Below are 20,660 nucleotides of genomic sequence, written 5' to 3'. Positions count from 1 at the left end.
TAAACTGCTCCACCAGTTTCCATATCACTGATTCTAAACGTTTAAGTGGCCTGCTTCTCTAAACTGCTCCACCAGTTCCCATATCACTGATTTTTCACGTTTAAGTGGCCTGTTTCTCTAAACTGCTCCACCAGTTTCCATATCACTGATTTTTAACGTTTAAGTGGCCTGTTTCTCCAAACTGCTCCACCAGTTTCCATATCACTGATGTTTAACGTTTAAGTGGCCTGCTTCTCCAAACTGCTCCACCAGTTCCCATATCACTGATTTTTAACGTTCACGTGGCCTGTTTCTCCGAACTGCTGCACCAGTTTCCATATCACTGATTTTTAACGTTTAAGTGGCCTGCTTCTCTAAACTGCTCCACCAGTTTCAATGTCAGTGATTTTTAACGTTTAAAACGATTAAGTGGCCTGCTTCTCTAAACTGCTGCACCAGTTTCCATATCACTGATTTTTAACGTTTAAGTGGCCTGTTTCTCCAAACTGCTGACCAGTTTCCATATCACTGATTTTTAACGTTTAAGTGGCCTGTTTCTCCGAATTGCTGCACCAGTTTCCATATCACTGATTTTTAACGCTTAAGTGGCCTGCTTCTCTAAACTGCTGCACCAGTTTCCATATCACTGATTTTTAACGTTTAAGTGGCCTGCTTCTCTTAACTGCTGCACCAGTTTCCATATCACTGATTTTTAACGTTTAAGTGGCCTGTTTCTCCAAACTGCTGACCAGTTTCCATATCACTGATTTTTAACGTTTAAGTGGCCTGTTTCTCCGAATTGCTGCACCAGTTTCCATATCACTGATTTTTAACGCTTAAGTGGCCTGCTTCTCTAAACTGCTGCACCAGTTTCCATATCACTGATTTTTAACGTTTAAGTGGCCTGCTTCTCTTAACTGCTGCACCAGTTTCCATATCACTGATTTTTAACGTTTAAGTGGCCTGTTTCTCGAAACTGCTCCACCAGTTTCCATATCACTGATTTTTAACGATTAAGCGGCCTGTTTCTCTGAACTGCTGCACCAGTTTCCATATCACTGATTTTTAACGTTTAAGTGGCCTGTTTCTCTAAACTGCTCCACCAGTTTCCATATCACTGATTGTTAACGTTTTAGCGGCCTCTTTCTCCGAACTGCTCCACCAATTTCCATATCACTGATTTTTTAACGTTTTAGCGGCCTGTTTCTCCGAACTGCTCCACCAGTTTCCATATCACTGATTTTTTAACGTTTAAGCGGCATGTTTCTCCTAACTGCTCCAGCAGTTCCCATATCACTGATATTTAACGTTTAAGTGGCCTGTTTCTCCAAACTGCTCCACCAGTTTCCATATCACTGATGTTTAACGTTTAAGTGGCCTGCTTCTCCAAACTGCTCCACCCGTTCCCATATCACTGATTTTTAACGTTCATGTGGCCTGTTTCTCCGAACTTCTCCACCAGTTTCCATATCACTGACTTTTAACGTTTAAGTGGCCTGTTTCTCCAAACTGCTGCACCAGTTTCCATATCACTGATTTTTAACGTTCATGTGGCCTGTTTCTCCGAACTGCTGCACCAGTTTCCATATCACTGATTTTTAACGTTTAAGCGGCCTGTTTCTCTAAACTTCTCCACCAGTTTCCATATCACTGATTTTTAACGTTTAAGTGGCCTGTTTCTCCAAACTGCTGCACCAGTTTCCATATCACTGATTTTTAACGTTCATGTGGCCTGTTTCTCCGAACTGCTGCACCAGTTTCCATATCACTGATTTTTAACGTTTAAGCGGCCTGTTTCTCTAAACTGCTCCACCAGTTTCCATATCACTGATTTTTAACGTTTAAGCGGCCTGTTTCTCCAAACTGCTGCACCAGTTTCCATATCACTGATTTTTAACGTTAACGTGGCCTGTTTCTCCGAACTTCTCCACCAGTTCCCATATCACTGATTTTTTACGTTTAAAACGATTAAGTGGCCTTCTTCTCTAAACTGCTGCACCAGTTTCCATATCACTGATTTTTAACGTTTAAGTGGCCTGTTTCTCTAAACTGCTCCACCAGTTTCCATATCACTGATTTTTAACGTTTAAGTGGCCTGTTTCTCCAAACTGCTGCACCAGTTTCCATATCACTGATTTTTAACGTTCATGTGGCCTGTTTCTCCGAACTGCTGCACCAGTTTCCATATCACTGATTTTTAACGTTTAAGCGGCCTGTTTCTCCAAACTGCTCCACCAGTTTCCATATCACTGATTTTTAACGTTAACGTGGCCTGTTTCTCCGAACTTCTCCACCAGTTCCCATATCACTGATTTTTTACGTTTAAAACGATTAAGTGGCCTTCTTCTCTAAACTGCTGCACCAGTTTCCATATCACTGATTTTTAACGTTTAAGTGGCCTGTTTCTCCAAACTGCTCCACCAGTTTCCATATCACTGATTTTTAACGTTTAAGTGGCCTGTTTCTCCAAACTGCTCCACCAGTTTCCATATCACTGATTTTTAACGTTTAAGTGGCCTGTTTCTCTAAACTGCTCCACCAGTTCCCATGTCAGTGATGTTTAACGTTTAAAACGATTAAGTGGCCTGCTTCTCTAAACTGCTGCACCAGTTCCCATATCACTGATTTTTAACGTTTAAGTAGCCTGTTTCTATAAACTGCTCCACCAGTTCCCATATCACTGATTTTTAACGTTTAAGTAGCCTGTTTCTCCAAACTGCTCCACCAGTTTCCATATCACTGATTTTTAACGTTTAAGTAGCCTGTTTCTCTAAACTGCTGCACCAGTTCCCATATCAATGATTTTTTACGTTTAAGTAGCCTGTTTCTCTAAACTGCTGCACCAGTTCCCATATCAATGATTTTTTACGTTTAAGTAGCCTGTTTCTCTAAACTGCTCCACCAGTTCCCATGTCAGTGATTTTTTACGTTTAAGTAGCCTGTTTCTCTAAACTGCTGCACCAGTTCCCATATCAATGATTTTTTACGTTTAAGTAGCCTGTTTCTCTAAACTGCTGCACCAGTTCCCATATCAATGATTTTTTACGTTTAAGTAGCCTGTTTCTCTAAACTGCTGCACCAGTTCCCATATCACTGATTTTTTACGTTTAAGTAGCCTGTTTCTCTCAACTGCTGCACCAGTTCCCATATCACTGATTTTTTACGTTTAAGTAGCCTGTTTCTCTAAACTGCTCCACCAGTTCCCATATCAATGATTTTTTACGTTTAAGTAGCCTGTTTCTCTAAACTGCTGCACCAGTTCCCATATCACTGATTTTTTACGTTTAAGTAGCCTGTTTCTCTAAACTGCTGCACCAGTTCCCATATCACTGATTTTTTACGTTTAAGTAGCCTGTTTCTCTAAACTGCTGCACCAGTTCCCATATCACTGATTTTTTACGTTTAAGTAGCCTGTTTCTCTAAACTGCTGCACCAGTTCCCATATCACTGATTTTTTACGTTTAAGTAGCCTGTTTCTCTAAACTGCTGCACCAGTTCCCATATCAATGATTTTTTACGTTTAAGTAGCCTGTTTCTCTAAACTGCTGCACCAGTTCCCATATCACTGATTTTTTACGTTTAAGTAGCCTGTTTCTCTAAACTGCTGCACCAGTTCCCATATCACTGATTTTTAACGTTTAAGTAGCCTGTTTCTCTAAACTGCTGCACCAGTTCCCATATCAATGATTTTTTACGTTTAAGTGGCCTCTTTCTCTAAACTGCTGCATCAGTTCCCATATCACTGATTTTTTACGTTTAAGTGGCCTGTTTCTCTAAACTGCTGCACCAGTTCCCACATCACTGATTTTTAACGTTTAAGTGGCCTCTTTCTCCAAACTGCTCCACCAGTTTCCATATCATTGATTTTTAATGTTTAAGTAGCCTGTTTCTCTAAACTGCTCCACCAGTTCCCATGTCAGTGATTTTTAACGTTTAAAACGATTAAGTGGCCTGCTTCTCTAAACTGCTGCACCAGTTTCCATATCACTGATTTTTAACGTTTAAGTGGCCTGTTTCTCCAAACTGCTGACCAGTTTCCATATCACTGATTTTTAACGTTTAAGTGGCCTGTTTCTCCGAATTGCTGCACCAGTTTCCATATCACTGATTTTTAACGCTTAAGTGGCCTGCTTCTCTAAACTGCTGCACCAGTTTCCATATCACTGATTTTTAACGTTTAAGTGGCCTGCTTCTCTTAACTGCTGCACCAGTTTCCATATCACTGATTTTTAACGTTTAAGTGGCCTGTTTCTCCAAACTGCTGACCAGTTTCCATATCACTGATTTTTAACGTTTAAGTGGCCTGTTTCTCCGAATTGCTGCACCAGTTTCCATATCACTGATTTTTAACGCTTAAGTGGCCTGCTTCTCTAAACTGCTGCACCAGTTTCCATATCACTGATATTTAACGTTTAAGTGGCCTGCTTCTCTTAACTGCTGCACCAGTTTCCATATCACTGATTTTTAACGTTTAAGTGGCCTGTTTCTCGAAACTGCTGCACCAGTTTCCATATCACTGATTTTTAACGTTTAAGTGGCCTGTTTCTCTAAACTGCTCCACCAGTTTCCATATCACTGATTTTTAACGTTTTAGCGGCCTCTTTCTCCGAACTGCTCCACCAATTTCCATATCACTGATTTTTTAACGTTTAAGCGGCATGTTTCTCCTAACTGCTCCAGCAGTTCCCATATCACTGATATTTAACGTTTAAGTGGCCTGTTTCTCCAAACTGCTCCACCAGTTTCCATATCACTGATGTTTAACGTTTAAGTGGCCTGCTTCTCCAAACTGCTCCACCCGTTCCCATATCACTGATTTTTAACGTTCACGTGGCCTGTTTCTCCGAACTTCTCCACCAGTTTCCATATCACTGACTTTTAACGTTTAAGTGGCCTGTTTCTCTAAACTGCTCCACCAGTTTCCATATCACTGATTTTTAACGTTTAAGTGGCCTGTTTCTCCAAACTGCTGCACCAGTTTCCATATCACTGATTTTTAACGTTCATGTGGCCTGTTTCTCCGAACTGCTGCACCAGTTTCCATATCACTGATTTTTAACGTTTAAGCGGCCTGTTTCTCTAAACTGCTCCACCAGTTTCCATATCACTGATTTTTAACGTTTAAGCGGCCTGTTTCTCCAAACTGCTGCACCAGTTTCCATATCACTGATTTTTAACGTTAACGTGGCCTGTTTCTCCGAACTTCTCCACCAGTTTCCATATCATTGATTTTTAACGTTTAAGTGGCCTGCTTCTCCGAACTGATGCACTAGTTTCCATATCACTGATTTTTAACGTTTAAGTGGCCTGCTTCTATAAACTGCTGCACCAGTTCCCATATCACTGATTTTAAATGTTTAAGTGGCCTGTTTCTCTAAACTACTCCACCAGTTCCCATATCACTGATTTTTAACGTTTAAGTGGCCTGCTTCTATAAACTGCTGCACCAGTTCCCATATCACTGATTTTTAACGTTTAAGTGGCCTGCTTCTATAAACTGCTGCACCAGTTCCCATATCACTGATTTTTAACGTTTAAGTGGCCTGTTTCTCTAAACTGCTCCACCAGTTTCCATATCACTGATTCTAAACGTTTAAGTGGCCTGCTTCTCTAAACTGCTCCACCAGTTCCCATATCACTGATTTTTCACGTTTAAGTGGCCTGTTTCTCTAAACTGCTCCACCAGTTTCCATATCACTGATTTTTAACGTTTAAGTGGCCTGTTTCTCCAAACTGCTCCACCAGTTTCCATATCACTGATGTTTAACGTTTAAGTGGCCTGCTTCTCCAAACTGCTCCACCAGTTCCCATATCACTGATTTTTAACGTTCACGTGGCCTGTTTCTCCGAACTGCTGCACCAGTTTCCATATCACTGATTTTTAACGTTTAAGTGGCCTGCTTCTCTAAACTGCTCCACCAGTTTCCATATCACTGATTTTTTTTTTTTTTTTTTTTTTTTTCTATACAAGATCGAGGCTCGTGAAAGAGCGAACATTAATCACACAGAAAGACAAACCGACACATAAAACATATAACATCGGGAGCGGTAGACAAGATGGGGAGAGAGGGGGAAGGACACAAACACAACATTTGAGAGCAGGGACCGAGAGACATGGAGACATCGAGAGATCTGAGAGAGGGCGAGGGCTTTGGGAGGGGGCATGGGAAGGGGGGGTGGGAGATGTATAACACATATGGACACTGCCAGGACTTCCAGGAAAGAAGTTGGAATTTCAAACAAGGTGGATCTGGGGTGAATTAGCGGGGGTAGAAAAGATCAAGGTTTTGGATGGGGGAAGATAAGAGATGGTGGTGAACAGCTGTTTTAAAGACCTGGAGGGAGGAGTGGGATTGAAGGGAGTGAGGGAGTTTGTTCCAGAGGTGGGAGAAAAGAGGAATGAAAGAGTGAAGGTGAGCAGAGAGCCGAGATTTCGGCAGTTTAACCATCAGAGGGTTGCTGGCAGATCTTGTGCGACCTGTAGGAATATTTGGGGGACAGAGCACAGAGAGAGCTGGGGGTGCAAGGCCGGAGAGGAGTCGGTAGAAGACAGAAAGACCACCTACCTGCCTGCGGTGAGTGAGTGAAAGGCCCTCAGAGATAGCTTCATCGCGGGAGATTCCAATAATTCTGAAAGCTTTGGTTTCAACAGCGTGAAGCCGAGCTAGGTGTGAGGCAGGAGCACCGGCCCATAGGGGAGAACAGTATTCCATTGAGCTGCGGATGAAAGCCTTGTATGTGGTGAGGAGCTCAGGTGTGCCGAGGAAGGACTTCGCACGACGGAGGATGCCCAGTCGGCGACTGGCTTTGGAGGCCAGCTTGGAAATGTGGTTTTCCCAAGAAAGATCATGGCAGATAGTGAGACCCAAAATCTTGAGCGACAGAACTTCTTGGAGAGGATTGTTGAGAAAGTAGATGGGAGGGTTGTCCAGTCGATCTTTTTGGAGAGACATAGTAAGAGTGTGAGATTTGTCAGGATTGAAAGACATGTTCCACTTGTTTGACCAGTCTGTGATTTTGTCCAGGTCTTCAGAGAGTGAGGAGGCAGCAGACTGCCGATCTGAGGGAAGAGGCATGGAGCGGCAGAGAGTGGAGTCATCAGCAAAGAGATAGAGAGGATTTTCGAGAGAGTCAGAGAGATCATTGATGAAGACCAGAAAAAGCACGAGGCCCAGAACACTGCCTTGGGGAACTCCAGCCTGAACAGGAAGAGGAGGTGAGAGAAACCCATTCAGGGCCACACGTTGACGACGACTAGAGAGGAAGTCCGCCAGCCATGCGTGGAGATTTCCATGGATACCAAAGGAGGAGAGTTTGGTGAGCAGAGCGGGGTGCCAGACCGTGTCAAAGGCACGTGATATGTCGAGGGAGACAGCTCTAATTTCCTGTTTGGCATTGAGGATCTCCATCCATTGTTGAGACAGCAGAAGCAGCATGTCCAGAGTAGAGTGACCTGGTCTGAAACCAAATTGATGATCAGAGATCAAGCCATTGGAGAAGAGGACAGATTTCATATCCGAAGCAATGATGGATTCCATGACTTTGCTGATAATTGGGAGAAGGCTGATTGGTCTGTAGTTGCTAGGATCTGTTTTTGCACCTTTTTTGTGCAAAGCGGTGATGTTGGCTGATTTCCAAGCAGATGGTCGTTGACCTTGAGCAAAAGAGAGGGTGAAGAGAACAGAGAGAGGGTGAGATAGAGCAGCAGAGCAGGATTTTAGGACCCGTGGGCTGATGCCGTCGGGTCCAGTTGCAGAATCAGAGTCGAGGGTTGACAGAAACTTTTCCACCTTGTCAGGAGGAAAGGACACGGAGTCCAGGAGCAGCAGGGTACGACTGGGTATGGTGGGTACAGAGAGGGATGGGTTTGGGACACAAGATTTAGAGGCAAACACAGAGTTGAGGCATTCAGCTTTTTCATGTGCGGAGTCAGCTGTGTAGCCGTTTGAGGTAAGGGAGGGGATGGAGGGGGAACAAACACCAGAAACGGATTTGACCAGACGCCACCAGGATTTGGAAGAGGGAGACAGATAAGAGAGTTCGGTCTTGAGAACGGAGAGATATTGTTTCCTGGCTCTCCTGAGGGTGGACACACACTTGTTTCGGGCTTTGTGAAAGGAAATGAGATTTCCTTCCGTTGGATTTGCTTTCCAGGAGACGAAGGCAAGTTGTTTCTGGGCAACAGCCTCACCACAAGATTCCGTGTACCATGGACGGGAGGAAGGGTATGACAACTGAAGACGAGATGGGATAAATCTGTGCATGAGAGAGAGCAATTTACTTTGGAAGAATTCCCAGGATGAGTTGATGTCAGAGGTGGTAGAGATGGGAGACCAGTCCAGATGATTGATGGCTGCTTGAAGACCGTGCCAGTTGGCCTGAGTGAAATGCCAGACTCGTCGACACTGAGCAGGCTCCCTGAGGATGGTCAGAGAGATGTCCACTTTAACAAGGACATGATCAGATGATCCGATCGGAGCAGAAGAAGAGCAGCAGACATTTTCAGGGAAGTTAGTCATAACCAAGTCCAGAAGAGAAGATGTTCCGTTGACTGAGATCCGGGTCGGGAAATTGACAGATTGTGTCAGTCCCAGTGAGTCGCAGAAGTCCTTTGCTGAGGAGCCATGGCTGGTGAGAGAGGTACCCACACCCAGCCAACTGGCATGATGACAGTTGAAATCACCACATATGAGGAAGAGAGAGTTGGGATGAGTAGATAGAAGTTGGTCCATATCATCAGACAGCGAGATGTAGATGGAGTCATCTGTTTGGTGGACGGTACAACACACATATGAACAAGAGGTGGGAGCGAAGGGGAAGCCGTAGCCAGAGGTATTCCTGGGGGTGAGGTGGAGAGAGTGCAGTGCAGGGCGAGTGAGGAAGAGAGTTTTTGATAAAGATAGCAACCTCGCCTCCAGGACGAGGCTCAGGTCTATCATACCGGAGGAGGGAGTAGCCCGGGAGAGATACTATGGAATCAGAGACATCATAAAGGAGGAAAGTTTCTGTTAAGCAGATCACGTCTGGTTTGACAGAAGCAACCTGTATGGAGAGATCAGTTAAGTTTGAACGAAGGCCCCGGATGTTTGAGGTCCATACCGTTAATGAAGAGGAAGGGGGAGCATCAGATACAGAACAGGGGGGAGGAGGGGTAGGGTAAGATGTGGAAGAGGTGGAAGAGGTAGGGAGAGCTGTTGAAGGTGTGTCAGAGATTTCAGAATAGCTCGGAGAAAGGGAAGGATGGGGTGGACAAAAGGTTTGATGGTGATTGGGTGAGCCACAATGAGGTGTTATTTGAGGAGGGGGAAGAGCGAGGCAGAAGGTTGGGGGAGATGGAGGTGAGAGTTTGAAGGGGGAAGAAGCGGGGAGGACGCTTTGAGGAGGGGGAGTGAGAGGGGGGAAATTGAGAAGCAATGAGGGTGGGGAGATTTGAAGGGGAGGGGTGAGGGGGGAGTTTGGGAGGGAAGGGACAAGGGGAGGGATTTGAAAGGGATGGGATATGGGGGAGATTTGGAGGGGAGGGGTGAGGCAGGAGTCTAGGAGGGGAGGGGCGAGGGGGCGTCTTGGCGGGGAGGGGTGAGGGGGTAGTTTAGGAGGGAGGGGGCAAGGGGGGAGATTTGAAAGGGATGGGTGATGGGGAAGATTTGGAGGGGAGGGGTGATGGGGAAGATTTGGAGGGGAGGGGTTATGGGGAAGAAGATTTTTAACGTTTAAGTGGCCGGTTTCTCTTAACTGCTGCACCAGTTCCCACATCACTGATTTTTAACGTTTAAGTGGCCTGCTTCTCCAAACTGCTCCACCAGTTCCCATATCACTGATTTTTAACGTTCACGTGGCCTGTTTCTCCGAACTGCTGCACCAGTTTCCATATCACTGATTTTTAACGTTTAAGTGGCCTGTTTCTCTTAACTGCTGCACCAGTTCCCATATCACTGATTTTTAATGTTTAAGTGGCCTGTTTTTCTAAACTGCTGCACCAGTCCCCATATCACTGATTTTTAACGTTTAAGTGGCCTGTTTCTCTTAACTGCTGCACCAGTTCCCATGTCACTGATTTTTAACGTATAAGTGGCCTGCTTCTCTAAACTGCTGCACCAGTTTCCATATCACTGATTTTTAACGTTTAAGTGGCTTGCTTCTCTAAACTGCTGCACCAGTTTCCATATCACTGATTTTTAACGTTTAAGTGGCCTGCTTCTCTAAACTGCTGCACCAGTTCCCATATCACTGATTTTTAACGTTTAAGTGGCCTGCTTCTCTAAACTGCTCCACCAGTTCCCATATCACTGATTTTTAACGTTTAAGTGGCCTGCTTCTCCGAACTACTGCACCAGTTTCCATATCACTGATTTTTAACGTTTAAGTGGCCTGCTTCTCTAAACTGCTGCACCAGTTTCCATATCACTGATTTTTAACTTTTAAGTGGCCTGTTTCTCTAAACTGCTGCACCAGTTCCCATATCACTGATTTTTAACGTTTAAGTGGCCTGCTTCTCTAAACTGCTCCACCAGTTCCCATATCACTGATTTTTAACGTTTAAGTGGCCTGCTTCTCCGAACTACTGCACCAGTTTCCATATCACTGATTTTTAACGTTTAAGTGGCCTGCTTCTCTAAACTGCTGCACCAGTTTCCATATCACTGATTTTTAACGTTTAAGTGGCCTGCTTCTCTAAACTGCTGCACCAGTTCCCATATCACTGATTTTTAATGTTTATATGGCCTGTTTTTCTTAACTGCTGCACCAGTTCCCATATCACTGATTTTTAATGTTTATATGGCCTGTTTTTCTAAACTGCTGCACCAGTTCCCATATCACTGATTTTTAATGTTTATATGGCCTGTTTTTCTAAACTGCTGCACCAGTTCCCATATCACTGATTTTTAACGTTTAAGTGGCCTGCTTCTCTAAACTGCTGCACCAGTTCCCATATCACTGATTTTTAACGTTTAAGTGGCCTGCTTCTCTAAACTGCTCCACCAGTTCCCATATCACTGATTTTTAACGTTTAAGTGGCCTGCTTCTCCGAACTACTGCACCAGTTTCCATATCACTGATTTTTAACGTTTAAGTGGCCTGCTTCTCTAAACTGCTGCACCAGTTTCCATATCACTGATTTTTAACGTTTAAGTGGCCTGTTTCTCTTAACTGCTGCACCAGTTCCCATATCACTGATTTTTAATGTTTATATGGCCTGTTTTTCGAAACTGCTCCACCAGTTCCCATATCACTGATTTTTAACGTTTAAGTGGCCTGCTTCTCCGAACTACTGCACCAGTTTCCATATCACTGATTTTTAACGTTTAAGTGGCCTGTTTCTCCAAACTGCTGCACCAGTTTCCATATCACTGATTTTTAACGTTTAAGTGGCCGGTTTCTCTAAACTGCTGCACCAGTTCCCATATCACTGATTTTTAACGTTTAAGTAGCCGGTTTCTCTAAACTGCTGCACCAGTTCCCATATCACTGATTTTTAACGTTTAAGTGGCCGGTTTCTCTAAACTGCTCCAACAGTTTCCATATCACTGATTTTTTACGTTTAAGTGGCCGGTTTCTCTAAACTGCTGCACCAGTTCCCATATCACTGATTTTTAACGTTTAAGTGGCCGGTTTCTCTAAACTGCTGCACCAGTTCCCATATCACTGATTTTTAACGTTTAAGTAGCCTGTTTCTCTAAACTGCTGCACCAGTTCCCATATCACTGATTTTTAACGTTTAAGTGGCCGGTTTCTCTAAACTGCTGCACCAGTTCCCATATCACTGATTTTTAACGTTTAAGTAGCCGGTTTCTCTAAACTGCTGCACCAGTTCCCATATCACTGATTTTTAACGTTTAAGTGGCCGGTTTCTCTAAACTGCTGCACCAGTTCCCATATCACTGATTTTTAACGTTTAAGTGGCCAGTTTCTCTAAACTGCTCCACCAGTTTCCATATCACTGATTTTTAACGTTTAAGTGGCCGGTTTCTCTAAACTGCTGCACCAGTTCCCATATCACTGATTTTTAACGTTTAAGTGGCCGGTTTCTCTAAACTGCTGCACCAGTTCCCATATCACTGATTTTTAACGTTTAAGTAGCCGGTTTCTCTAAACTGCTGCACCAGTTCCCATATCACTGATTTTTAACGTTTAAGTGGCCAGTTTCTCTAAACTGCTCCACCAGTTTCCATATCACTGATTTTTAACGTTTAAGTGGCCGGTTTCTCTAAACTGCTGCACCAGTTCCCATATCACTGATTTTTAACGTTTAAGTGGTCGGTTTCTCTAAACTGCTGCACCAGTTCCCATATCACTGATTTTTAACGTTTAAGTGGCCGGTTTCTCTAAACTGCTGCACCAGTTCCCATATCACTGATTTTTAACGTTTAAGTGGTCGGTTTCTCTAAACTGCTGCACCAGTTCCCACATCACTGATTTTTAACGTTTAAGTGGCCGGTTTCTATAAACTGCTGCACCAGTTCCCATATCACTGATTTTTAACGTTTAAGTGGCCGGTTTCTCTAAACTGCTGCACCAGTTCCCATATCACTGATTTTTAACGTTTAAGTAGCCTGTTTCTCTAAACTGCTCCACCAGTTCCCATATCACTGATTTTTAACGTTTAAGTGGTCGGTTTCTCTAAACTGCTCCACCAGTTTCCATATCACTGATTTTTAACGTTTAAGTAGCCGGTTTCTCTAAACTGCTCCACCAGTTCCCATATCACTGATTTTTAACGTTTAAGTAGCCGGTTTCTCTAAACTGCTCCTCCAGTTCCCATATCACTGATTTTTAACGTTTAAGTAGCCGGTTTCTCTAAACTGCTCCACCAGTTCCCATATCACTGATTTTTAACGTTTAAGTGGCCGGTTTCTCTAAACTGCTCCACCAGTTTCCATATCACTGATGTTTAACGTTTAAGTGGTCGGTTTCTCTAAACTGCTCCTCCAGTTCCCATATCACTGATTTTTAACGTTTAAGTGGCCGGTTTCTCTAAACTGCTCCACCAGTTTCCATATCACTGATGTTTAACGTTTAAGTGGCCTGTTTCTCTAAACTGCTCCTCCAGTTCCCATATCACTGATTTTTAACGTTTAAGTGGTCGGTTTCTCTAAACTGCTCCACCAGTTTCCATATCACTGATGTTTAACGTTTAAGTAGCCTGTTTCTCTAAACTGCTCCTCCAGTTCCCATATCAATGATTTTTTACGTTTAAGTAGCCTGTTTCTCCAAACTGCTCCACCAGTTTCCATATCACTGATTTTTAACGTTTAAGTGGCCTGCTTCTCTAAACTGCTGCACCAGTTCCCATGTCACTGATGTTTAACGTTTAAGTGGCCTGTTTCTCTAAACTGCTCCTCCAGTTCCCATATCAATGATTTTTTACGTTTAAGTAGCCTGTTTCTCCAAACTGCTCCACCAGTTTCCATATCACTGATTTTTAACGTTTAAGTGGCCTGTTTCTCTAAACTGCTCCTCCAGTTCCCATATCACTGATTTTTAACGTTTAAGTGGTCGGTTTCTCTAAACTGCTCCACCAGTTTCCATATCACTGATGTTTAACGTTTAAGTAGCCTGTTTCTCTAAACTGCTCCTCCAGTTCCCATATCACTGATGTTTAACGTTTAAGTGGTCGGTTTCTCTAAACTGCTCCTCCAGTTCCCATATCACTGATTTTTAACGTTTAAGTGGCCGGTTTCTCTAAACTGCTCCACCAGTTTCCATATCACTGATGTTTAACGTTTAAGTGGCCTGTTTCTCTAAACTGCTCCTCCAGTTCCCATATCACTGATTTTTAACGTTTAAGTGGTCGGTTTCTCTAAACTGCTCCACCAGTTTCCATATCACTGATGTTTAACGTTTAAGTAGCCTGTTTCTCTAAACTGCTCCTCCAGTTCCCATATCAATGATTTTTTACGTTTAAGTAGCCTGTTTCTCCAAACTGCTCCACCAGTTTCCATATCACTGATTTTTAACGTTTAAGTGGCCTGCTTCTCTAAACTGCTGCACCAGTTCCCATGTCACTGATGTTTAACGTTTAAGTAGCCTGTTTCTCTAAACTGCTCCTCCAGTTCCCATATCAATGATTTTTTACGTTTAAGTAGCCTGTTTCTCCAAACTGCTCCACCAGTTTCCATATCACTGATTTTTAACGTTTAAGTGGCCTGTTTCTCTAAACTGCTCCTCCAGTTCCCATATCACTGATTTTTAACGTTTAAGTGGTCGGTTTCTCTAAACTGCTCCACCAGTTTCCATATCACTGATGTTTAACGTTTAAGTAGCCTGTTTCTCTAAACTGCTCCACCAGTTCCCATGTCAGTGATTTTTAACGTTTAAAACGATTAAGTGGCCTGCTTCTCTAAACTGCTGCACCAGTTTCCATATCACTGATTTTTAACGTTTAAGTGGCCTGTTTCTCCAAACTGCTGACCAGTTTCCATATCACTGATTTTTAACGTTTAAGTGGCCTGTTTCTCCGAATTGCTGCACCAGTTTCCATATCACTGATTTTTAACGCTTAAGTGGCCTGCTTCTCTAAACTGCTGCACCAGTTTCCATATCACTGATTTTTAACGTTTAAGTGGCCTGCTTCTCTTAACTGCTGCACCAGTTTCCATATCACTGATTTTTAACGTTTAAGTGGCCTGTTTCTCGAAACTGCTCCACCACTTTCCATATCACTGATTTTTAACGATTAAGCGGCCTGTTTCTCTGAACTGCTGCACCAGTTTCCATATCACTGATTTTTAACGTTTAAGTGGCCTGTTTCTCTAAACTGCTCCACCAGTTTCCATATCACTGATTTTTAACGTTTTAGCGGCCTCTTTCTCCGAACTGCTCCACCAATTTCCATATCACTGATTTTTTAACGTTTTAGCGGCCTGTTTCTCCGAACTGCTCCACCAGTTTCCATATCACTGATTTTTTAACGTTTAAGCGGCATGTTTCTCCTAACTGCTCCAGCAGTTCCCATATCACTGATATTTAACGTTTAAGTGGCCTGTTTCTCCAAACTGCTCCACCAGTTTCCATATCACTGATGTTTAACGTTTAAGTGGCCTGCTTCTCCAAACTGCTCCACCCGTTCCCATATCACTGATTTTTAACGTTCACGTGGCCTGTTTCTCCGAACTTCTCCACCAGTTTCCATATCACTGACTTTTAACGTTTAAGTGGCCTGTTTCTCTAAACTGCTCCACCAGTTTCCATATCACTGATTTTTAACGTTTAAGTGGCCTGTTTCTCCAAACTGCTGCACCAGTTTCCATATCACTGATTTTTAACGTTCATGTGGCCTGTTTCTCCGAACTGCTGCACCAGTTTCCATATCACTGATTTTTAACGTTTAAGCGGCCTGTTTCTCTAAACTGCTCCACCAGTTTCCATATCACTGATTTTTAACGTTTAAGCGGCCTGTTTCTCCAAACTGCTGCACCAGTTTCCATATCACTGATTTTTAACGTTAACGTGGCCTGTTTCTCCGAACTTCTCCACCAGTTCCCATATCACTGATTTTTTAGGTTTAAAACGATTAAGTGGCCTTCTACTCTAAACTGCTGCACCAGTTTCCATATCACTGATTTTTAACGTTTAAGTGGCCTGTTTCTCTAAACTGCTCCACCAGTTTCCATATCACTGATTTTTAACGTTTAAGTGGCCTGTTTCTCCAAACTGCTGCACCAGTTTCCATATCACTGATTTTTAACGTTCATGTGGCCTGTTTCTCCGAACTGCTGCACCAGTTTCCATATCACTGATTTTTAACGTTTAAGCGGCCTGTTTCTCTAAACTGCTCCACCAGTTTCCATATCACTGATTTTTAACGTTTAAGCGGCCTGTTTCTCCAAACTGCTCCACCAGTTTCCATATCACTGATTTTTAACGTTAACGTGGCCTGTTTCTCCGAACTTCTCCACCAGTTCCCATATCACTGATTTTTTACGTTTAAAACGATTAAGTGGCCTTCTTCTCTAAACTGCTGCACCAGTTTCCATATCACTGATTTTTAACGTTTAAGTGGCCTGTTTCTCCAAACTGCTCCACCAGTTTCCATATCACTGATTTTTAACGTTTAAGTGGCCTGTTTCTCCAAACTGCTCCACCAGTTTCCATATCACTGATTTTTAACGTTTAAGTGGCCTGTTTCTCTAAACTGCTCCACCAGTTCCCATGTCAGTGATGTTTAACGTTTAAAACGATTAAGTGGCCTTCTTCTCTAAACTGCTGCACCAGTTTCCATATCACTGATTTTTAACGTTTAAGCGCCCTGTTTCTCTAAACTGCTCCACCAGTTCCCATGTCAGTGATGTTTAACGTTTAAAACGATTAAGTGGCCTGCTTCTCTAAACTGCTGCACCAGTTCCCATATCACTGATTTTTAACGTTTAAGTAGCCTGTTTCTATAAACTGCTCCACCAGTTCCCATATCACTGATTTTTAACGTTTAAGTAGCCTGTTTCTCCAAACTGCTCCACCAGTTTCCATATCACTGATTTTTAACGTTTAAGTAGCCTGTTTCTCTAAACTGCTGCACCAGTTCCCATATCACTGATTTTTAACGTTTAAGTGGCCTGCTTCTCTAAACTGCTCCACCAGTTCCCATGTCAGTGATTTTTAACGTTTAAGTAGCCTGTTTCTCTAAACTGCTGCACCAGTTCCCATGTCAGTGATTTTTAACGTTTAAGTAGCCTGTTTCTCTAAACTGCTGCACCAGTTCCCATATCAATGATTTTTTACGTTTAAGTAGCCTGTTTCTCTAAACTGCTCCACCAGTTCCCATGTCAGTGATTTTTAACGTTTAAAACGATTAAGTGGCCTGCTTCTCTAAACTGCTGCACCAGTTTCCATATCACTGATTTTTAACGTTTAAGTGGCCTGTTTCTCCAAACTGCTGACCAGTTTCCATATCACTGATTTTTAACGTTTAAGTGGCCTGTTTCTCCGAATTGCTGCACCAGTTTCCATATCACTGATTTTTAACGCTTAAGTGGCCTGCTTCTCTAAACTGCTGCACCAGTTTCCATATCACTGATTTTTAACGTTTAAGTGGCCTGCTTCTCTTAACTGCTGCACCAGTTTCCATATCACTGATTTTTAACGTTTAAGTGGCCTGTTTCTCCAAACTGCTGACCAGTTTCCATATCACTGATTTTTAACGTTTAAGTGGCCTGTTTCTCCGAATTGCTGCACCAGTTTCCATATCACTGATTTTTAACGCTTAAGTGGCCTGCTTCTCTAAACTGCTGCACCAGTTTCCATATCACTGATTTTTAACGTTTAAGTGGCCTGCTTCTCTTAACTGCTGCACCAGTTTCCATATCACTGATTTTTAACGTTTAAGTGGCCTGTTTCTCGAAACTGCTCCACCAGTTTCCATATCACTGATTTTTAACGATTAAGCGGCCTGTTTCTCTGAACTGCTGCACCAGTTTCCATATCACTGATTTTTAACGTTTAAGTGGCCTGTTTCTCTAAACTGCTCCACCAGTTTCCATATCACTGATTGTTAACGTTTTAGCGGCCTCTTTCTCCGAACTGCTCCACCAATTTCCATATCACTGATTTTTTAACGTTTTAGCGGCCTGTTTCTCCGAACTGCTCCACCAGTTTCCATATCACTGATATTTAACGTTTAAGTGGCCTGTTTCTCCAAACTGCTCCACCAGTTTCCATATCACTGATGTTTAACGTTTAAGTGGCCTGCTTCTCCAAACTGCTCCACCCGTTCCCATATCACTGATTTTTAACGTTCATGTGGCCTGTTTCTCCGAACTTCTCCACCAGTTTCCATATCACTGACTTTTAACGTTTAAGTGGCCTGTTTCTCCAAACTGCTGCACCAGTTTCCATATCACTGATTTTTAACGTTCATGTGGCCTGTTTCTCCGAACTGCTGCACCAGTTTCCATATCACTGATTTTTAACGTTTAAGCGGCCTGTTTCTCTAAACTTCTCCACCAGTTTCCATATCACTGATTTTTAACGTTTAAGTGGCCTGTTTCTCCAAACTGCTGCACCAGTTTCCATATCACTGATTTTTAACGTTCATGTGGCCTGTTTCTCCGAACTGCTGCACCAGTTTCCATATCACTGATTTTTAACGTTTAAGCGGCCTGTTTCTCTAAACTGCTCCACCAGTTTCCATATCACTGATTTTTAACGTTTAAGCGGCCTGTTTCTCCAAACTGCTGCACCAGTTTCCATATCACTGATTTTTAACGTTAACGTGGCCTGTTTCTCCGAACTTCTCCACCAGTTCCCATATCACTGATTTTTTACGTTTAAAACGATTAAGTGGCCTTCTTCTCTAAACTGCTGCACCAGTTTCCATATCACTGATTTTTAACGTTTAAGTGGCCTGTTTCTCTAAACTGCTCCACCAGTTTCCATATCACTGATTTTTAACGTTTAAGTGGCCTGTTTCTCCAAACTGCTGCACCAGTTTCCATATCACTGATTTTTAACGTTCATGTGGCCTGTTTCTCCGAACTGCTGCACCAGTTTCCATATCACTGATTTTTAACGTTTAAGCGGCCTGTTTCTCCAAACTGCTCCACCAGTTTCCATATCACTGATTTTTAACGTTAACGTGGCCTGTTTCTCCGAACTTCTCCACCAGTTCCCATATCACTGATTTTTTACGTTTAAAACGATTAAGTGGCCTTCTTCTCTAAACTGCTGCACCAGTTTCCATATCACTGATTTTTAACGTTTAAGTGGCCTGTTTCTCCAAACTGCTCCACCAGTTTCCATATCACTGATTTTTTACGTTTAAGTGGCCTGTTTCTCCAAACTGCTCCACCAGTTTCCATATCACTGATTTTTAACGTTTAAGTGGCCTGTTTCTCTAAACTGCTCCACCAGTTCCCATGTCAGTGATGTTTAACGTTTAAAACGATTAAGTGGCCTGCTTCTCTAAACTGCTGCACCAGTTCCCATATCACTGATTTTTAACGTTTAAGTAGCCTGTTTCTATAAACTGCTCCACCAGTTCCCATATCACTGATTTTTAACGTTTAAGTAGCCTGTTTCTCCAAACTGCTCCACCAGTTTCCATATCACTGATTTTTAACGTTTAAGTAGCCTGTTTCTCTAAACTGCTGCACCAGTTCCCATATCACTGATTTTTAACGTTTAAGTGGCCTGCTTCTCTAAACTGCTCCACCAGTTCCCATGTCAGTGATTTTTAACGTTTAAGTAGCCTGTTTCTCTAAACTGCTGCACCAGTTCCCATGTCAGTGATTTTTAACGTTTAAGTAGCCTGTTTCTCTAAACTGCTGCACCAGTTCCCATATCAATGATTTTTTACGTTTAAGTAGCCTGTTTCTCTAAACTGCTGCACCAGTTCCCATATCAATGATTTTTTACGTTTAAGTAGCCTGTTTCTCTAAACTGCTGCACCAGTTCCCATATCACTGATTTTTTACGTTTAAGTATCCTGTTTCTCTAAACTGCTGCACCAGTTCCCATATCAATGATTTTTTACGTTTAAGTGGCCTCTTTCTCTAAACTGCTGCACCAGTTCCCATATCACTGATTTTTTACGTTTAAGTGGCCTGTTTCTCTAAACTGCTGCACCAGTTCCCACATCACTGATTTTTAACGTTTAAGTGGCCTCTTTCTCCAAACTGCTCCACCAGTTTCCATATCATTGATTTTTAATGTTTAAGTGGCCTGTTTCTCTAAACTGCTCCACCAGTTCCCATGTCAGTGATTTTTAACGTTTAAGTGGCCTGTTTCTCCAAACTGCTGACCAGTTTCCATATCACTGATTTTTAACGTTTAAGTGGCCTGTTTCTCCGAATTGCTGCACCAGTTTCCATATCACTGATTTTTAACGCTTAAGTGGCCTGCTTCTCTTAACTGCTGCACCAGTTTCCATATCACTGATTTTTAACGTTTAAGTGGCCTGTTTCTCCAAACTGCTGACCAGTTTCCATATCACTGATTTTTAACGTTTAAGTGGCCTGTTTCTCCGAATTGCTGCACCAGTTTCCATATCACTGATTTTTAACGCTTAAGTGGCCTGCTTCTCTAAACTGCTGCACCAGTTTCCATATCACTGATATTTAACGTTTAAGTGGCCTGCTTCTCTTAACTGCTGACCAGTTTCCATATCACTGATTTTTAACGTTTAAGTGGCCTGTTTCTCCGAATTGCTGCACCAGTTTCCATATCACTGATTTTTAACGCTTAAGTGGCCTGCTTCTCTAAACTGCTGACCAGTTTCCATATCACTGATTTTTAACGTTTAAGTGGCCTGTTTCTCCGAATTGCTGCACCAGTTTCCATATCACTGATTTTTAACGCTTAAGTGGCCTGCTTCTCTAAACTGCTGCACCAGTTTCCATATCACTGATATTTAACGTTTAAGTGGCCTGCTTCTCTTAACTGCTGCACCAGTTTCCATATCACTGATTTTTAACGTTTAAGTGGCCTGTTTCTCGAAACTGCTCCACCAGTTTCCATATCACTGATTTTTAACGATTAAGCGGCCTGTTTCTCTGAACTGCTGCACCAGTTTCCATATCACTGATTTTTAACGTTTAAGTGGCCTGTTTCTCTAAACTGCTCCACCAGTTTCCATATCACTGATTTTTAACGTTTTAGCGGCCTCTTTCTCCGAACTGCTCCACCAATTTCCATATCACTGATTTTTTAACGTTTTAGCGGCCTGTTTCTCCGAACTGCTCCACCAGTTT

Source organism: Myxine glutinosa, chromosome 6 (genome assembly GCF_964187855.1).
Source record: "Myxine glutinosa chromosome 6, kmMyxGlut1.1, whole genome shotgun sequence".
Lineage (NCBI taxonomy): Eukaryota > Metazoa > Chordata > Myxini > Myxiniformes > Myxinidae > Myxine > Myxine glutinosa.
The sequence above is the reverse complement of the archived record's forward strand: the minus strand, read 5'-3'. Positions refer to the sequence as shown.